This window comes from Neofelis nebulosa, chromosome 7, assembly GCF_028018385.1.
Source record: "Neofelis nebulosa isolate mNeoNeb1 chromosome 7, mNeoNeb1.pri, whole genome shotgun sequence".
Lineage (NCBI taxonomy): Eukaryota > Metazoa > Chordata > Mammalia > Carnivora > Felidae > Neofelis > Neofelis nebulosa.
Window position 1 is genome coordinate 72,046,338 of NC_080788.1, and position 21,574 is coordinate 72,067,911.

Consider the following 21,574-nt stretch of genomic DNA (forward strand, 5'->3'; position numbering starts at 1 on the left):
TCTGTGAGTGAAATGCTACAAAGGACTAGAGACATCACCATAATCATGAAACCTACAGATAACACAATGACACTAAATCCATATCATTCAATAAACACTCTGAATGCAAATGGGCTAAATGCCCCCAATCAAAGGACATAGTGTATCAGAATGGATTTAAATAAATAAATAAATAAATAAATAAGATCCATCATATGCTGCCTCTAGGAGATTCCTTTTAGACCTGCAGATTTAGACCTAAGGACACCTGCAGATTGAAAGTTGGGGGATGGAGAACCATTGATCATGCTATTGGAAGTCAAAAGAAAGCTGAGTAACCATATTTATATAAGACAAACTAGATTTTATTTTTTTAATGTTTATTTTTGAGAGAGACAGAGAGAGAGACAGAGCATAAGCGGGGGAGGGGCAGAGAGAGAGAGGGAGACACAGAATCTGAAGCAGGCTCCAGGCTCTGAGCTGTCAGCACAGAGCCCGACACAGGGCTCGAACTCACAAACTGTGAGATCATGACCTGAGCCAAAGCCGGACGCTTAACTGACTGAGCCACCCAGGCGCCCCAAGACAAACTAGATTTTAAACTAAAGACTGTAACAAGATATGAGGAGGGCATTGTGTCATAATTAAGGGGTCCATCCATCAAGAAGAGCTAACAATTGTAAATGTTTATGCCCCCAATTTGAGGGAACCTAAATATATAAATCAATTATAAATTTATATTTATAAAAATATAAATCAATTTATATAAATATATAAATCAATATAAATCAATTAATCACAAATATAAGCAATCTTAAGGATAATAATATGGTAATTGTAGGTGACTTTAATACTCCACTTACAACAACCATCTAGGCATAAAATCAATAAAGAAACAATGACTTTAAATGATACACTGGACCATATGGACTTGACATATTCAGAACTTTCCTCCAACAGTAGCAGAATACACATTCTTTTCAAGTGAATATGGAACATTCTCCAAAAATAGGTCACATACAGAGTCACAAAATAGCCCTTAGTAAATATAAAAGGATTGAGATCATACCATGCATATTTTCAGGATCACAATGCTATGAAACTTGAAATTAACCACAAGAAAACAATTTGGGAAGCCTCCAAATGCATGGAGGTTAAATAACATCCTACTAAGCAATGAATAGGTCAACCAGGAAATTAAAGAAGAAATTAAAAATATATGAAACAAATGAAAATGAAAATATGACGTCCAAACATTTTACAACACAGTAAAGGCAGTCCTAAGAGGAAAATACATTACTACAATCCAGGCCTATATCGAGAAACAAGGAAAATCCCAATATAAAATCTAACAGCACACCTAAAGGAACTAGAAGCAAAACAGCAAAGAAACCCCAAGGCCAGCAGAAGATGAGAAATAATAAAGATTAGAGCAAAAATAAACAATATAGAGAAAAAAAACAGAACAGATCGATGAATCTAAGAGCTGAGTTTTTTTGAAAGAATAAATAAATTTGATAAGCCCCTAACCAGACTTCTTAAAAAGAAAAGAGAGAGCCCAAATAGATAAAATCACAAATGGAAGAGGAGAGATCACAACCAACACCACAGAAATACAAACGATTATTAGAGAATACAATGAAAAATTATATGCCAACAAACTGGACAATCTGGAAGAAATGAACAAATTCCTAGACATCACACACTACCAAAACTCAAATGGGTAGAAATAGAAAATTTGAACAGACCCAAAGAAATTTAATCAATTATCAAAAATTCCCCAACAAATAAGAGTTCTGAGCCATATGGCTTCCCAGGGAATTCTACCAGACGTTTAAAGTAGAGTTAATACCTATCCTTATCAAGCTGTTCCAAAAAACAGAAACAGAAGAAAAGCTTCCAGACTCATTCTATGAAGCCAGCATTACCTTGATTCACAAACCAGACAGAGATCCCACTAAAAACAAGAGTTACTGGCCAATATCCCAGATGAACATGGATGCAAAAATTCTCAACATGATACTAGCAAATCGAATTTAACAGTATATTAAAAAAAATATTCACCATGACCAAGTGGGATTTACTCCTGGGCTGCAGGGCTGCTTCAATATTTGCAAATCAATCAGGATGATTCAACACATCAATAGAAGAAAGGATAAGAACCATATGATCCTATCAATAGATGCAGAAAAAAAGCATTTGAAAAAATGCAGCATCCTTTCTTAATAAAAACCCTCAAGAAAGTCGGGATAGAAGGAACATACCTTAAACATCACAAAAGCCATATACGAAAGACCCACAGCTAATATCATCCTCAATGGGGAAAAACTGAGAGCTTTCCCTGAGACTGGGATGTCTACTCTCACCACAGTTGTTTAATATAGTGTTGGAAGTTCTTGCCTCAGGAATCAAACAACAAAATGAAATAAAACGCATCCAAATTGGCAAAGATGTCAAACTTTCACTTTTCACAGATGACATGATACTTTATATGGAAAACCTGAAAGATTCCACCAAAAAACTGCTAGAACTGATACATAAATTCAGCAAAGTTGCAGGATATAAAATCATTTTTCGGAAATAGGTTGCATTTCTGTACACTAATAATGAAGCCACAGAAAGAGAAATCAAGGAATCGGTCCCATTTAGAATTGCACCAAGAACCATAAAATACCTAACCAAAGAAGTAAAAGATCTGTATGCTGAAAACTATAGAAAACTTATGAAACAAAGCCTAAGAGACTCTTAAAAACTGAGAACAGGGGCGCCTGGGTGGCTCAGTCGGTTAAGCATCCGACTTCGGCTCAGGTCATGATCTCACAGTCTGTGGGTTCAAGCCCCGCATTGGGCTCTGTGCTGACAGCTCAGAGCCTGGAGCCTGCTTCCAATTCTGTGTCTCCCTCTCTCTCTGTCCCTCCCCTGCTCATGCTCTGTCTCTCTCTGTCGCAAAAATAAAATAAAAAACATTAAAAAAAAAAACTGAGAACAAACTGAGGGTTGATGGGGGGTGGGAGGGAGGGGAGGGTGGGTGATGGGTATTGACAAGGGCACCTTTAGGGATGAGCACTGGGTGTTGTATGGAAACCAATTTGACAATAAATTTCATATATTGAGAAAAAAAAGAAAACTTATGAAACAACTTAAGAAGACACAAAGAAATGGAAAAGCATTCCATGCTCATGGATTGGAAGAACAAATATTGTTAAAATGTTGTTACTACCCAAAGCAATCTACACATTCAATGCAATCACAATCAAAATTGTACCAGCATTCTTCTCAGAAATAGAACAAATAACTGTAAGATTTGTATGGAACTACAAAAGACCCTGGATAGCCAAAGTAATGTTGAAGAAGAAAACCAAAGCTGGAGGCATCACAATCCCGAACTTTAGCCTGTACTACAAAGCTGTAATCATCAAGATTGTATGGTACTGGCACAAAAACAGACACAAAGACCAATGGAATAGAATAAAGAACCCAGAATTGGACCCACAAATGTATGACCAACTAATCTTTGACAAATCAGGAAAGCGTATACAATGGAAAAAAGGCAGTCTCTTCAGCAAATGGTGGTGGGAAAACTGGACAGCAATATGCAGAAGAATGAAACTAGACCACTCTCTTATACCCTACACAAAAATAAACTCTAAATGGATGAAAGACCTAAGTATGAGACAGAAACCATCAAAATCCTAGAGGAGAAAACAGGCAACAACCTCTTCGACCTCAGCTGCAGCAATTTCTTGCTCAACATGTCTCTGAAGGTAAGGGAAATAAAAGCAAAAATGAACTTTTGGGATCTCATCAAGATGAAAAGCTTCTTCACTGCAAAGGAAACAATCAACAAAAGTAAAAGGCAACTGATGGAATGGAAGAAGATATTTGCAAATGACATATCAGATAAAGGGTTAATATCCAAAATCTATAAAGAACTTACCAAACTCAACACCCAAAAACCAAATAATCTAGTGAAGAAATGGGCAGAAGACGTAAATAGACATTTTTCCAAAGAAGACATCCAGATGGCCAACAGACACATGAAAAGATGCTCAACATCGCTCATCATCAGGGAAATACAAACGAAAACCGCAATGAGATACCACCTCACACCAGTCAGAGTGGCTAAAATGAACAACTCAGGAAACAACAGATGTTGGTGAGGATGTGGAGAGACTGGAAACTTCTTGCACTGTTGGGAATGCAAACTTGTGCAGCCGCTCTGGAAAACAGTGTGGAGGTTCCTCAAAAAAATTAAAAATAGTATTACCCTATGACCCAAAGGATACAGGGGTGCTGATTCATAGGGGCACATGTACCCCCAATGTTTATAGCAGTGCTATCACACTATCAACAATAGCCAAGTTATGGAAAGAGCCCAAATGTCCATCAACTGGTGAATGGATAAAGAAGATGTGGTGTGTGTATGTGTGTGTGTGTGTGTGTATATATATATATATATATATATATATATATATATATGAGAAAGAATGCAATGTTGGTCTTTTCAATGACATGGATGGAACTGGAGGGTATTATGGTAAGTGAAATAAGTCATTCAGAGAAAGACAGATATCAGATGTTTTCACTCATATGTGGAATTTGAGAAACTTAACAGAAGACCATAAGGGAAAGGAAGGGGTGAAAAAAAAATAGTTTCAAACAGAGAAAGATGCAAACCATAAGAGACTCAAATACAGAGAACAAACTGAGGGTTAATGGGGGGTGCAGGGGGAGGGGAAAATGGGTGCTGGGCATTGAGGAGGGCAGTTGTTGGGGTGAGCACTGGGTGTTGTATGTAATTGATGAATCATGGCAATATACTCCCGAAGCCAAGAGCACACTGTATACACTGTATGTTAGCTAACTTGACAATAAATTATATTTAAACCAAATAACTCAACTTTTTAAATGCACAAAGATATGAACAGACATTTCTTCAAATAAGATATACAAATGGCCAGTGAGCACATAAAAAGATGCTCAACATCATTAGGCATTAGGGAAAGGTAAATCAAAACCACAATGAGATATCATTTCATACCCATGTAGTACAGCTAGCTTCAAAAAGACAGACAATACAAGTATTGAGAAGGATGTGGAAAAACTAGAACACGCACATATTGTTGGCTGAAGTATGAAATGGTATAGCTCCTTTAGAAAACAATTCATCAATTTCTCAAATAAATATAGAGTTACATGATCCAACAATTTTCATGCATAGGTATAAACCCAAGAGAAAAACATATGTGTGCACAAAATGTGTATACAAGTTCTCATGGCAGCATTATTAATAATAGCCAAAAAATTAAACAAGCTAAAAGTCCATCATCTCATGAATGAATGAAATGTGGTATATACATAGAATGGAATATTATTCAGTCATAAAATGGGGCTAAGTATGATACTTACTACAACATGAATGAACTTTGAAACATTATGTGAAATAAAACATTCCAGACGCAAAGGTAACACACTGTATGATGTCATTTACATAAAAATGTCCAGAGTAGGCAAATCCATACAGACAGAAAGTAAATTAGTAGTTATAAAGGACTAGGCAGCGGGGAAAATGGGGAATGACTGGTAATGGATACCCAGTTTTGGAGGGAGTGATGAAGATATTCTACAATCAGCTGATGGAGATGGTTGTACAACTATGTGAATATACTAAAAACTACCTAGACAGGCATTCACTTCCGAATGTCCCCTCTCTATAAAGAGAGCTTTCATACTATTCTTACTTTTAATCTTATATTCTAATAAACTTTTGCCTGCTGCTCATTTTATTGGGGCCACCTCTTCATTCTTTGAAGCGGCAAGACAACAAATCCCAGGTATTGAGTGACCGTGGAACTTAAGAGGGTGTTGTTACTAAAAAACATGATCTTGGCACTCAAAACAATACCGAATTGGGAGTTCCGGAAGATGGCGGCGTAGGAGGACGCTGGGCTCACCGCGCGTCCTGCTGATCACTTAGATTCCACCTACACCTGCCTAAAGAACCCAGAAAACCGCCAGAGGATTAGCAGAACGGAGTCTCCGGAGCCAAGTGCAGACGAGAGGCCCACGGAAGAGGGTAGGAAGGGCGGCGAGGCGGTGCGCGCTCCACGGACTGGCGGGAGGGAGCCGGGGCGGAGGGGCGGCTCGCCGGCCAAGCAGAGCCCCCGAGTCGGGCTGGCAAAAGCGGAGGGGCCGGACGGACTGTGTTCCGACAGCAAGCGCGACTTAGCGTCTGGGAGGTCAGAAGTTAACAGCTCTGCTCAGAAAGCGGGAAGGCTGGAGGACAAAGGGAGGGAGAGCTGCTGAGCCCCCAGACAGCAGAGCTCAGCTTGGCGGGGAACAAAGGCGCTCGCCAGCGCCATCTCCCCCGCCCATCCCCCAGCCAAAATCCCAAAGAGAACCAGTTCCTGCCAGGGAACTTGCTCGCTCCGCGCAAACACCCAACTCTGTGCTTCTGCGGAGCCAAACCTCCGGCAGCGGATCTGACTCCCTCCCGCTGCCACAGGGCCCCTCCTGAAGTGGATCACCTAAGGAGAAGCGAGCTAAGCCTGCCCCTCCCGCCCCCGTGCACCTTGCCTACCCACCCCAGCTAATACACCAGCTCCCCAGCACCACAAGCCTGGCAGTGTGCAAGTAGACCAGACGGGCCACACCACCCCACAGTGAATCCCGCCCCTAGGAGAGGGGAAGAGAAGGCACACACCAGTCTGACTGTGGCCCCAGCGGTGGGCTGGGGGCAGACATCAGGTCGGACTGCGGCCCCGCCCACCAACTCCAGTTATACACCACAGCACGGGGGAAGTGCCCTGCGGGTCCTCACCTCTCCAGGGACTGTCCAAAATGACCAAACGGAAGAATTCCCCTCAGAAGAATCTCCAGGAAATAACAACAGCTAATGAACTGATCAAAAAGGATTTAAATAATATAACAGAAAGTGAATTTAGAATAATAGTCATAAAATTAATCGCTGGGCTTGAAAACAGTATACAGGACAGCAGAGAATCTCTTGCTACAGAGATCAAGGGACTAAGGAACAGTCACGAGGAGCTGAAAAACGCTTTAAACGAAATGCAAAACAAAATGGAAACCACGACGGCTCGGATTGAAGAGGCAGAGGAGAGAATAGGTGAACTAGAAGATAAAGTTATGGAGAAAGAGGAAGCTGAAAGAAAGAGAGATAAAAAAATCCAGGAGTATGAGGGGAAAATTAGAGAACTAAGTGATACACTAAAAAGAAATAATATACGCATAATTGGTATCCCAGAGGAGGAAGAGAGAGGGAAAGGTGCTGAAGGGGTACTTGAAGAAATTATAGCTGAGAACTTCCCTGAACTGGGGAAGGAAAAAGGCATTGAAATCCAAGAGGCACAGAGAACTCCCTTCAGACGTAACTTGAATCGATCTTCTGCACGACATATCATAGTGAAACTGGCAAAATACAAGGATAAAGAGAAAATTCTGAAAGCAGCAAGGGATAAACGTGCCCTCACATATAAAGGGAGACCTATAAGACTCGTGACTGATCTCTCCTTTGAAACTTGGCAGGCCAGAAAGGCTTGGCACGATATCTTCAGTGTGCTAAACAGAAAAAATATGCAGCCGAGAATCCTTTATCCAGCAAGTCTGTCATTTAGAATAGAAGGAGAGATAAAGGTCTTCCCAAACAAACAAAAACTGAAGGAATTTGTCACCACGAAACCAGCCCTACAAGAGATCCTAAGGGGGATCCTGTGAGACAAAGTACCAGAGACATCACTACAAGCATAAAACATACAGACATCACAATGACTCTAAACCCGTATCTTTCTATAATAACACTGAATGTAAATGGATTAAATGCGCCAACCAAAAGACATAGGGTATCAGAATGGATAAAAAAACAAGACCCATCTATTTGCTGTCTACAAGAGACTCATTTTAGATCTGAGGACACCTTTAGATTGAGAGTGAGGGGATGGAGAACTATTTATCATGCTACTGGAAGCCAAAAGAAAGCTGGAGTAGCCATACTTATATCAGACAAACTAGACTTTAAATTAAAGGCTGTAACAAGAGATGAAGAAGGGCATTATATAATAATTACAGGGTCTATCCATCAGGAAGAGCTAACAATTATAAATGTCTATGCGCCAAATACCGGAGCCCCCAGATATATAAAACAGTTACTCATAAACATAAGCAACCTTATTGATAAGAATGTGGTCATTGCAGGGGACTTTAACACCCCACTTACAGAAATGGATAGATCATCTAGACACACAGTCAATAAAGAAACAAGGGCCCTGAATGATACATTGGATCAGATGGACTTGACAGATATATTTAGAACTCTGCATCCCAAAGCAACAGAATATACTTTCTTCTCGAGTGCACATGGAACATTCTCCAAGATAGATCATATACTGGGTCACAAAACAGCCCTTCATAAGTTTACAAGAATTGAAATTATACCATGCATACTTTCAGACCACAATGCTATGAAGCTTGAAATCAACCACAGGAAAAAGTCTGGAAAACCTCCAAAAGCGTGGAGGTTAAAGAACACCCTACTAACGAATGAGTGGGTCAACCAGGCAATTAGAGAAGAAATTAAAAAATATATGGAAACAAACGAAAATGAAAATACAACAATCCAAACGCTTTGGGACGCAGCGAAGGCAGTCCTGAGAGGGAAATACATTGCAATCCAGGCCTACCTCAAGAAACAAGAAAAATCCCAAATACAAAATCTAACAGCACACCTAAAGGAAATAGAAGCAGAACAGCAAAGGCAGCCTAAACCCAGCAGAAGAAGAGAAATCATAAAGATCAGAGCAGAAATAAACAATATAGAATCTAAAAAAACTGTAGAGCAGATCAACGAAACCAAGAGTTGTTTTTTTGAAAAAATAAACAAAATTGACAAACCTCTAGCCAGGCTTCTCAAAAAGAAAAGGGAGATGACCCAAATAGATAACATCATGAATGAAAATGGAATGATTACAACCAATCCCTCAGAGATACAAACAATTATCAGGGAATACTATGAAAAATTATATGCCAACAAATTGGACAACCTTGAAGAAATGGACAAATTCCTAAACACCCACACTCTTCCAAAACTCAATCAGGAGGAAATAGAAAGCTTGAACAGACCCATAACCAGCGAAGAAATTGAATCGGTTATCAAAAATCTCCCAACAAATAAGAGTCCAGGACCAGATGGCTTCCCAGGGGAGTTCTACCAGACGTTTAAAGCAGAGATAATACCTATCCTTCTCAAGCTATTCCAAGAAATAGAAAGGGAAGGAAAACTTCCAGACTCATTCTATGAAGCCAGTATTACTTTGATTCCTAAACCAGACAGAGACCCAGTAAAAAAAGAGAACTACAGGCCAATATCCCTGATGAATATGGATGCAAAAATTCTCAATAAGATACTAGCAAATCGAATTCAACAGCATATAAAAAGAATTATTCACCATGATCAAGTGGGATTCATTCCTGGGATGCAGGGCTGGTTCAACATTCGCAAATCGATCAACGTGATACATCACATTAACAAAAAAAAAGAGAAGAACCATATGATCCTGTCAATCGATGCAGAAAAGGCCTTTGACAAAATCCAGCACCCTTTCTTAATAAAAACCCTTGAGAAAGTCGGGATAGAAGGAACATACTTAAAGATCATAAAAGCCATTTATGAAAAGCCCACAGCTAACATCATCCTCAATGGGGAAAAACTGAGAGCTTTTTCCCTGAGATCAGGAACACGACAGGGATGCCCACTCTCACCGCTGCTGTTTAATATAGTGCTGGAAGTTCTAGCATCAGCAATCAGACAACAAAAGGAAATCAAAGGCATCCAAATTGGCAAAGATGAAGTCAAGCTTTCGCTTTTTGCAGATGACATGATATTATACATGGAAAATCCGATAGACTCCACCAAAAGTCTGCTAGAACTGATACATGAATTCAGCAAAGTTGCAGGATACAAAATCAATGTACAGAAATCAGTTGCATTCTTATACACTAACAATGAAGCAACAGAAAGACAAATAAAGAAACTGATCCCATTCACAATTGCACCAAGAAGCATAAAATACCTAGGAATAAATCTAACCAAAGATGTAAAAGATCTGTATGCTGAAAACTATAGAAAGCTTATGCAGGTAATTGAAGAAGATATAAAGAAATGGAAAGACATTCCCTGCTCATGGATTGGAAGAATAAATATTGTCAAAATGTCAATACTACCCAAAGCTATCTACACATTCAATGCAATCCCAATCAAAATTGCACCAGCATTCTTCTCGAAACTAGAACAAGCAATCCTAAAATTCATATGGAACCACAAAAGGCCCTGAATAGCCAAAGTAATTTTGAAGAAGAAGACCAAAGCAGGAGGCATCACAATCCCAGACTTTAGCCTCTACTACAAAGCTGTCATCATCAAGACAGCATGGTATTGGCATAAAAACAGACACATAGACCAATGGAATAGAATAGAAACCCCAGAACTAGACCCACAAACGTATGGCCAACTCATTTTTGACAAAGCAGGAAAGAACATCCAATGGAAAAAAGACAGTCTCTTTAACAAATGGTGCTGGGAGAACTGGACAGCAACATGCAGAAGGTTGAAACTAGACCACTTTCTCACACCATTCACAAAAATAAACTCAAAATGGATAAAGGACCTGAATGTGAGACAGGAAACCATCAAAACCTTAGAGGAGAAAGCAGGAAAAGACCTCTCTGACCTCAGCTGTAGCAATCTCTTACTCGGCACATCCCCAAAGGCAAGGGATTTAAAAGCAAAAGTGAATTACTGGGACCTTATGAAGATAAAAAGCTTCTGCACAGCAAAGGAAACAACCAACAAAACTAAAAGGCAACCAACGGAATGGGAAAAGATATTTGCAAATGACATATCGGACAAAGGGCTAGTATCCAAAATCTATAAAGAGCTCATCAAACTCCACCCGAAAAACAAATAACCCAGTGAAGAAATGGGCAGAAAACATGAATAGACACTTCTCTAAAGAAGACATCCGGATGGCCAACAGGCACATGAAAAGATGTTCAACGTCGCTCCTCATCAGGGAAATACAAATCAAAACCACACTCAGATACCACCTCACGCCAGTCAGAGTGGCCAAAATGAAGAAATCAGGAGACTATAGATGCTGGAGAGGATGTGGAGAGACGGGAACCCTCTTGCACTGTTGGTGGGAATGCAAATTGGTGCAGCCGCTCTGGAAAGCAGTGTGGAGGTTACTCAGAAAATTAAAAATAGACCTACCCTATGACCCAGCAATAGCACTGCTAGGAATTTATCCAAGGGATACAGGAGTACTGATGCATAGGGGCACTTGTACCCCAATGTTTATAGCAGCACTCTCAACAATCGCCAAATTATGGAAAGAGCCTAAATGTCCATCAACTGATGAATGGATAAAGAAATTGTGGTTTATATACACAATGGAATACTACGGGGCAATGAGAAAGAATGAAATATGGCCTTTTGTAGCAACGTGGATGGAACTGGAGAGTGTGATGCTAAGTGAAATAAGCCATACAGAGAAAGACAGATACCATATGGTTTCACTCTTATGTGGATCCTGAGAAACGTAACAGAAACCCATGGGGGAGGGGAAGGGAAAAAAAAAAAAAAAAGAGGTTACAGTGGGAGAGAGCCAAAGCATAAGAGACTGTTAAAAACTGAGAACAAACTGAGGGTTGATGGGGGGTGGGAGGGAAGGCAGGGTGGGTGATGGGTATTGAGGAGGGCACCTTTTGGGATGAGCACTGGGTGTTGTATGGAAACCAATTTGACAGTAAATTTCATATATTAAAAAATAAATAAATTAATTAATTTAAAAAAATAAATAAATAAATAAATAAATAAATAAATAAATAAAATAAAAAATAAAAACTACCTACACTTTAAAAAGGTGAATTTTATGCAATGAGAAGTACATCTCACTAAAAAACTTGCATGAGCATGCTCATTTTCCCATAGCCTCCCCAGCACTGGATCTTATCACTCTTTCTCATTTGTTTACCAATATGAGAGGTGAGATTAATATTGTGTTAATTTTCCTTCCTTGAACTGAACATTAAATGCCACAAGAGCTTAGGAAAATAAGATATCAATATATACTGTAAACAAATTTATTTAAGGAGGAGGTTGTGGCCAGGGCACTTGGGTGGCTCAGTCAGTTAACCATGGGACTCGGTTTTAGCTCAGGTCATGATCTCATAGTTCGTGTGTTTGAGGCCCACGTCGGGCTCTGCACTGGCAGTGCACAACCTGCTTAGGATTCTCTCTCTCTCCCTCTCTCTCTCTGCCCCACCTTGTTGCTCTCTCTCTCTCAAAATAAATAAATACATAAATGAACTTTAAAAAAAAAAGGAGGAAGTTGTTATTGATCTGTGGCTTGAAGTTGGGAAAAAGAGAACATTATATATATGTAGATACTACCCCCTCCAGGAATTGGAGCTTAACCCCTTTTCCCAAAAGGTGGCCTAGACTTAGTGACTTGTTTTTTTATTTTGGAGTATTTTATATTTACAGAAGTTTAAAAGATAGTACATAAAATTCCAGTATACCCCTCACCCAATTTACCCCATTGTTAACAACGTATGTAGTACATTTGGTAAAGCTAATAATTTTAGTCCTTCCTGCATTATCTTTTTGTAGATTTAAGTAAGAATGCATAATTTCTTTCACTTCCTTACTTGGCAATAATAGCCCCCACAAAACAGGCCAGTATGGTGTCAAAAGCACTAGACCTGGTTTCAGGAGACCCAGATTTAAGCCCAGGCTTACCACTCACTAGTTTAAAACTCTTATACTGCTATATCCAATACTAGAGTAGGTGTTCGATCAACGTTGATAAATTTAATCAGGAACTGAGTCTAGGAGAAACCAGTGAAGAAGTGAAGGAGGCTTCCTCTTTGCTTGCCAACTTATGAATCAAACTATAAGAATAGGCAAACAAATAAAAGAAAGTATATAGTCCTTTCCCCCACCAACCCCCCAGTTGTTCAATCCTGGCAGGCAAAAAGTAAATGGCCTGCACCAGGAAATAAGCACAAAAAGAATGAAAGCTAGACAGGGCAAAAAGACTGGTAGGCTTAACTTCACTAAGATTTCTTATCCCCTGGGAAGCAGTTTTTCCTGACCACACTGGGAGATCATGTACTCTCCCATGCAGTAGGGCCATACCCTAGAATCCTAGCACTCTAGATCTACTTCTGATAGATCATTCTATCAGATACCCATCTGATAGAATTCTGGTTAACATTTTCTACAGACATCATGACCTGAACAAAAATGAACAAGACCATGTAGTCATTTTCTTTATCTTCTCTGTCAATATGAGCATGTAAAGTATATGGGGGGGGAAAGAGTGAGAATATGATCTCTTAAATCTAAAGCAAGAATAAGAAAGACATGTGTAAGCAAAAATAGAAAAATGTGTTCAGAGAATTATAATCAACAACAGAATAATGTATATTCATTCAACATTTATTGAGTGTTTACTATAAACAGATACTATGCTAGGTTAGGGATACATTTTAGAAAGACATATTTCCTACCTAGAAGAGATCAAAATCTCATGGGATATTATTTATAATAGTTTACAAATCACTTATACATTACACAGTAATAAGAATATATACATATGGTTGCTTTATCTAGAACACAGTTCTCAATGAACACTGAATAAAACTGTATAGACTGAGATTCCTGTGTCTTTCTTGGTCTTGTCCCAAGACACACCCTTGTAAGCATGTTCATCCATAGGCTAACAACTATCCTATCATTTAGTAGAAAAGTCACAATTCAACCCTTAGAGAAGTCTTCCATCCTGGACCTTGACTGTAGCCTGGCCAAAAAGCACTGGTATAAAGCACTCAAAGTCAAGTCTACTACTGCATTGCTTCTCCAAGGGTGAGCTGGAACCAGAACAATTTCCTTCAGCAGTATCCATTTGTTCAGAAAGAGGTCACACGAATGTGCTTGTATATGCCACAGGAGATAAATTTACTCTGTATCATAGCTTTAAAATCATACTTAAAAAATGTTTTTAAATGTCATTTAAAAATGTAACCCAAGAAGGGACACCTGGGTGGCTCAGTTGGTTGAATATCCGACTTCAGCTCAGGTCATAATCTCAAGGCTTATGTGTTCGAGCCCCGTGTCAGCCTCTGTGCCGACAGCTCAGAGCCTGGAGCCTGCTTCAGATTCTGTGTCTCCCTCTCTCTCTGCCCCTCCCCTGCTCACACTCTGTCTCTCTCTCTCTCTCTCAAAAATAAACAAACATTAAAAAAATATTTTTTAAAATGTAACCCAAAAAGTCAACCCCAAAAGACTATATACTCTATGATTCCAACTGTATGACATTCTGGAAAAGGTTAAACTGTGGAGACAGTAAAAAGACCCGTGGTTGCTAGGGGTTAGAGGAGAAGAGAAGGATGAATAGGTGGAGAACAGAGCATTTTTAGGGTAGTGAAACTATTCTGCATGATACTAAAATGGTGGATACAAGTCATTATACATTTGTCAAAATCCACAGAATGTACAACCAACCTCAAGAGTGAATCCTAATGTAAACAAGCCATGGATTTTGGATGTAAGTTCATTGACTATAACAAATGTAACATTCTAATGCAGGATCTTGATGGTTGGGGAAGTGTGTGTGTGTGTGTGTGTGTGTGTGTGTGTGTGTGTGTAGAAGGTACATGGGAACTCAACAGTCAACTTTGCTGTGAACCTAAAACTGCCTTAAAAAAATAAACTATATTTAAAAAATAATCTTAAAAAATTGCAACCCAATAATGATAATTGGCCAAAACTGCACAATTAGTGTTTATTCTCCTTTGGGCAATGATAAACAGAAGCAAAGTAAGATTTCCACAAGGCTTTTTTTGCTAGAGAGAAGCAGTCTGTGGACCAAAATGTAGAGGCTCCCATGATAACCTTTCCTCAAATGATTAGTTTTTTCATCTACTCATTTCTCCTATCATTCATTTGTCCCATTTTGGAGACCTCAATCAAGTATCTTCTTCTCCCCTCTGTGCTAGCAAGAACAAAAAAACCTGCAGGTCAAATACAGTAGTTGGCAAGTCTCAAAGAGGTTGGCATTGTTCATGCTGCCCCTGTGTGAAAGCAATGCCCAATGGGTTCCCATTCCCCCAGGCCTAACTGAAAGACAAAGTTGCTTTAACAGATTAGAAAAGAAACTTGAAGAAGCAGAGTCATAGCAAAAGATCCTGGGGTCCCCAGGTGCCAGTTTGGGACTCTCAGCAGCAGCTCTGCCTTGGCTGATTAAAGCAGGAGTTGGAGACCCGTGAGAGCAAATTAGAAAAGGAAGTCAAGGTGAGGAAAGGAGAAATGATTCCAGCAACTACCAATTAAAACTGAATGGATCTCACAGCACTGGGGGACCATGACTCAAACTGTTGCATCAGCCAAGTTCTAGTACTAACTCCCTAAACATGAAAAGGTAGCAAAAGGGAGAGAAGCAGCAGAGTTTCACACTCTGGCAAGCGTCCACTGCTTATCCCAAGTGCACACATACCTGGCAATTAAGGTGCAAGGGATATCTCGTGATTAGCCATGTAGAAAACCCCAAGAAAATGCCATGAGAGTGACAGGCCTTACAGGCTGGAAAACACACCCAATGGAGTTATTCAGGGTGTTGCAGATACAACATCCCTGCTACTAATTCAGACTCACACCTGTCAGACCAGATCACACATGACTCATTGTCCTTTGTAGAACAATACTACTTCCATGATTACCCTCCCCTCCATCCTGTACTTGTAAAATACCTGATGATTTTCAAGCATGTTCACAAATAGCACTTCATTGACTGTCATAAAATCCCTGTGGGTTTTGTCAAGGATGTATCGGTATTTCCATCTAATAATCTAAAGAAGTTAATGCTGGAGTTCAAGAGATTTGCCTAAGATCACACAAATAGTATTACTTGTATATTTTAAGTGATATGCCACTGTGCTGACATATACACAGACTATCTGTGGAAGAAAACATAAGAAAATGGAGTGGTTGCTACATCAAGAGAACTAGGAGTCAGGAGGGGAAATGAAGCTTGCTGCTATTACCTTTTTTTTTTTTTTTTTGGTAACTTTACAATTTTATGCTATTGTGTATTTAACTTCCTGAAATTAGGTAGCTCAGTCAGTTGAGTATCCAACTCTTGATTTCAGCTCAGGTCACGATTCCAGGGTCATGGGATCAAGCCCTGCATCAGGCTTTGTCCTGAGTGTGGTGCCTGCTTAAGTTTCTCTCTCTCTCCCTCTCTCTCCCTCTCTCCCTCCCTCTCCCTCTCTCTCCCTCTCTCTCTCTCTCTCTCTCGATTCAGATTAAATGTTACCTCTCTTATAAAACCTTCTTGAGATAAATTGAAGTAGATTTTGATATGTCTGTCTTTATATTCTCAGAGCCCTGATGACATTGTGTTTTAATTCTTTGCTCATTTCCTGTGGGTTGTGAGCTTTTTGAAGGTACCCATTTTTGTGGTCTTAGATCCTAGCTCAGTACCTGACACTATCTCTCTTTCTCTATCTGTCTCTCTTATCCCCTCTGTAGCTCTCCCCTGCCCATGCTCCTCTCTCTCTCTCAAAAAAAAAAAAATTAACTTCCTGAAGTTAAATGAAAAAGAATGTTATAATTAGGGAACAGAACACCACAATCCAATTTTCTTCCCACTGCATAATGCTGCCTCCCATGTTGGGTAGGAGGCCTGAGTAGCTTTCTTTCTCCTGTATCTTCCCACTCTTTCCCATTCCATCACTTCCATCCACACATCTATACACAAGCACAATTTTCTATGAGAACTTTCCCATGAATGCCAGCTCTATGCAAATCTCCCAGGAGCTAAGAGTGTGTCAAAAACCAACCAAGTTATAAGGAAAGTGAAAATGTGATTCTGGCTTATAGATGGAGTGATCCTAACAATACAGTTTCATTTGGGAGGAAAAAAATAGCATCCTTGTTCAATATTTTAAGAGAATATAAATATAAACACTTGAGCATAAAGGATCAAGATTAGAAAGAATGAAGGCCACAAAACCTGCCAGTATTTGGGATTGTGGTTCCCTAATACTCAACAGGCTGGCAAGTCACTGGCAGAGGGGAAGAACTCCGTCCTGGATATCAAGGGAGATTTCTCAGCCTGATACGGTGACACAGGCTGCCACAAGAAGAAAGGTGATATATGACACAATGGCAACTGCAGTTACACACATCTAGAGACAAAACAGATCAAATTAAATTAATAGAGTATTGGAAGAAATTGCCTCTCACATCACTTTCAACATCGACACTCAGTGACTACAAATCACAGACATAAGTAGAACAGTAAGTAGGAAAGAACGTGCTAACAGAATCCTGACACCAAGATGCAGTCATTACGGTGCACCAAATAAGGTGTTTACCATGGGAACAGCATAAACGTTCTTTCAAAGTTTGTTCATCCATTCCATGCAAATTTATTGAGCACCTGTGTCAGGTCCTGAGCTAGGATCTAAGACCACAAAAATGGGTACCTTCAAAAAGCTCACAACCCAAAGGAAATTAGAAAAAATTAAAACACAATGTCACCAGGGCTCTGAGAGTATAAAGACAGACATATCAAAATCTACTTCAATTGAGCTCAGGAAGGTTTTGCAAGAGAGGTAACATTTAAGCTGAATCTCAAAGGACACTTGGGAACACTTCAGCACGTTTCAAGCAGAAGGAAACACAAGTGCAAAAGTACTGAGGTATGAAAGAGTGTGGAAAATATCCAGATATTAAGAATATGTTGGGGGTGCCATGCATAAGGATTTCAAGGAGAAAAGAGCAGAAATGAAGCAATACAAATGAACAGACAAAACATGAAGGCTGTGTCCATGTGAAAGAGTGTCTTACTGGAATTATAGAACTGTTTAAGGCTTTAAATAAGGAAATAGGGTAGTCTTCCTTTATTCACTGGCAATTCTGCCCAAGACCCCCAGTGGATGCCTGAAACCCTGGATAGTACCAAACCCTACATATACTGTCTTTTTATACATACATACCTATGATAAAGTTGAATTTATAAACTAGGCACAGTAAGAGATAACAACAGTAACTAATAATAAAAACAGAACAATTAAAACAACATACTGTAATTAAAGTTATGTGGTCTCTCTCTCCCTCAAAACATCTTACTGTACTATATTCACCCTTCTTCTTATAATGATGTGAGATGATAAAACACCTACGTGATGAGATGAAGTGAGGGAGATGATGTAGGCGTCGTGCTGTAGTGTTAGGCTACTAATGACTTCCTAAAAATTCACCAGGAGAATCATCTGCTTCTAGACAGTGACTGAGGAGAGTAACCGAAACAGCGAAAAGCAAAATCGTGAAAGCAAAACCTTGGATGAGGGAGAACTACTGTAATGTGATCAAATTGATGTTTGATAAAGGTGAAGCTGTCGGCAGCATTTCACATTTCTGAAATAGCAGCAGCACATCAGCAGAAAGGATAAGAGTACAAGCTATGGAGCCAGGATGACTGAGTTCAAATTACAGCTGTCACACAGCTGGAATATCAGCATAACTGAGTATTGTCCTACTTGTCTCTGTTTGTCCTGTACCACAGGGAGGACGTATGTTAACTCATTTGTTTTTTTAAATTTTTTAATGTTTTTATTTATTTTTGAGAGAGAGAGAGAGCACAAGCAGGGGAGGTGCTGAGAGAGAGGGAGACCCAGAATCTGAAGGAGGCTCCAGGCTCTGAGCTGTCAGCACAGAGTCTGAGGAGGGGCTCGAATTCATGAACTGTGAGATCATGACCCGAGCCAAAGTCGGATGCTTAACTGACTGAGACACCCAGATGCCCCTGTATGTTAACTCATTTAAACCTCACAATAATCCTACAAAATAGGTAGTAATATTGTCTCCATTTTACAGATGGGGACACTGAATCTCAGAGAAGAAACTTGACAACAGCCTTTGAAGCAAAATAACGATTAAGATGTCAGATCTTGGCTCTGTTATTTACTAGCTATTTAATAGCTCTGTTATTTACTGTGTTTCAGGCATGTTGGATTTTAAGTGTCTGAGACACATACAGCCTAGTAAGCTGGTATAAATTTGTCACTGGTGCTTAGGGAAACTATCCGGAAATAGGGATTTAGGAAAATTGGTACCTAGTTGCTAACTGAACACATACTTATGAATGAAACAGTGTAGGAAAAATATTTTGAGAAGAAAAGCGGCAGGCCACAGGTAGAACTCCTAAAACCACCATCATTTAAATATGGGATGAGGGAGGCACCTGAGGGGCTCAGCCAGTTAGGCATCTGACTCAATTTCAACTCAGGTCATGATCTCATGGTTTGTGAGTTTGAGCTCCATGTCAGGCTCTGTACTAGCCCAGAGCCTGCTTGGAATTTTTCTTTCTCCCCTCTCTGCTTCTCCCCTGCAGGTTTTCTCTCTTTCTCAAAATAAATAAATTAGCTTCATCTATGTGTGTGTGTGTGTGTGTGTGTGTGTGTGTGTGTGTGTGTGTGTGTGTAATTAGGAAGTGTACCTGTAGGAAGTATGACTCAGTAAGATTCTGACTTCAACACCAGGGCTATGCTCATCACATCCACAGATCAGAAACAGTGCATGTTTTGGTACTTATGGGGGTTCACTATGCTCATGGTTATTCTCTCAGATTTAGCATTCCATACTTTTCTCTTCTCAGATCTTCCCCAATCACTGTAATTAGGCCTCCTTTCCTCCCCTGTAGAACCTAGTTATAAGCCTCAATTTCCGTCACCCTTGGAGTATCCTCCTAAAGTCTTGTGTGGAATTGCACTGAATTGCACTGTGTCAATCTGCTAAACTGGAGCCACCTTCCCAAGTATCCTCTTTCTTGTACGAGTTCTGGCTTGGAGTGGGGAGTGGGGAGGAATTTTTACAAAACCTGCAAGGTAGAAATGAATCACTAGCTGTTATTCTGACAGTCACTGTGGCAAGAGGTGGTGACAGACACAGAGCTGCCGACAAGTTCCAACTTGTCCTTACTCTCCTCCACTCTGTCATGTCTTCTTTGTTCCTGACTGGTTGGCCTACAGGGACTGTGTTTACAGTGGCATAGCCTCCCACAGACAACCCCCACCCCCTGCCACTGACAAGCCTCCCTTCTGCAGCCCCATTTCAGTGATTGGATGTGCTTGGCTTCTCAGATTGACTAGCTCAAAACTTCATCCTGTCCCTTCACTTCTCCAGCCACTGACAACTGCATAAGGTCTGTATGTATAATGAATCCCTTATCCCATACCTCATAAAGTTTCTGCTCCCCGACTGAATGAGGAACTAATATCTTCCATCCTCTTCCCTAATTCTGACCTCCAGTTTCCATATTCTGCTAAAGAACAGCACAATTTCCACTGTGTCTTTGAAAGGCTAGAGACCATATAGACCTACGAGAAGAGCAACTACCAGAGCAGGAGCCCTGTTCTACAGGTTCTTCATGCCAATGGAATGAAGTTTCCAAATTATTAGTATTCTGCTTACAAGGTATCAATACCCTCTCTATGAGTTGAAAATATCCTACTTTCCTAATCCACCTTCTATAAGGCCAGCCAGCTATTTGTTATTGAGTCAGGCAATATCTAACCCTCAGGTGTATGTGATAATGTCTAAACCTCAAAGATAAGTAGTGTCCTTAAAGAGTTCAAACCATATAAGCAAGCAATTCTAAAACAATAAAACATGGTCCATGTAATACAGAATGTACGAAGTGCTATATTATTTCCTAAACATATGTCCCTAATGTTTTTTTCTTTAATACAGTTTCCACAGTCTTGGATGTCCTATTTTTCCATTTCACATCAAATTCATAAGTAGCTAACAAATATTTTGTTAAAATATGCTCAATATCATGGATAAAGGAATATAAACTTAAAGAATGAAGTGTCATGTTTCCTATCGAATATAAAAACTACATCCCAGTTAGTTGCAGGAGGGGCCAAGGTGGCAGAACAGCATGGAAGTTTCTTTGCGTCTCTCTTCCCTAAAATGCAGCCAGATCAACACTAAACCACATTGCACACCTAGAAAACTGATCTGAGGATTAACACAACAATCTGCACAACCTGAACCATAGAACTCAGCAAATACGCAGCACAAGGTGAACTGGGGGAGAGAGAAGCCATGGAGGGCAGGAAGATGGTTTTGCTGGCAGAGACAGATTGGAGATTGACCAGGGGAGAGTATGGAAAAAGCACCAGCCCCCCAAAAGCAGCTGGAGAGAAAAAGGAACAGTGGAAACAACCGTAGGGATTGAACAAAAAAGGGAGGAAGGAGAAAGGAGAGGATTTAAATTCCGTTAACACTCTATACACAGGGGAAGCACAGCGTCTGAAACTCCACAGCTCAATACCTGGCAGAGCTCTGGTGGGAAGGGCGAATCTCCGGGAGCAGAGCACAAGGTCCAAGAGCCACATGGGGGAGGTGGTTCCCTGCTGGGAGGACATTTGGTAGAGGCAAATCAACAGATCCCAGAGAATGGCCACATTCACTGGTGTTGGAGCGAGGATGTTGAGGGTGAAGCCT

General features: G+C 40.1%; 1 long non-coding RNA gene across 1 annotated transcript; it reads left to right on the plus strand.

Moving 5' to 3' along the window:
• The first annotated feature begins 17,474 nt into the window (after positions 1-17,474).
• Positions 17,475-20,749, plus strand: LOC131518211 (uncharacterized). The gene is made up of 4 exons (XR_009264960.1): positions 17,475-17,760; positions 18,325-18,450; positions 20,203-20,264; positions 20,372-20,749. It is a non-coding gene; the product is annotated as an uncharacterized LOC131518211 (long non-coding RNA).
• The last annotated feature ends 825 nt before the right edge of the window (positions 20,750-21,574 follow it).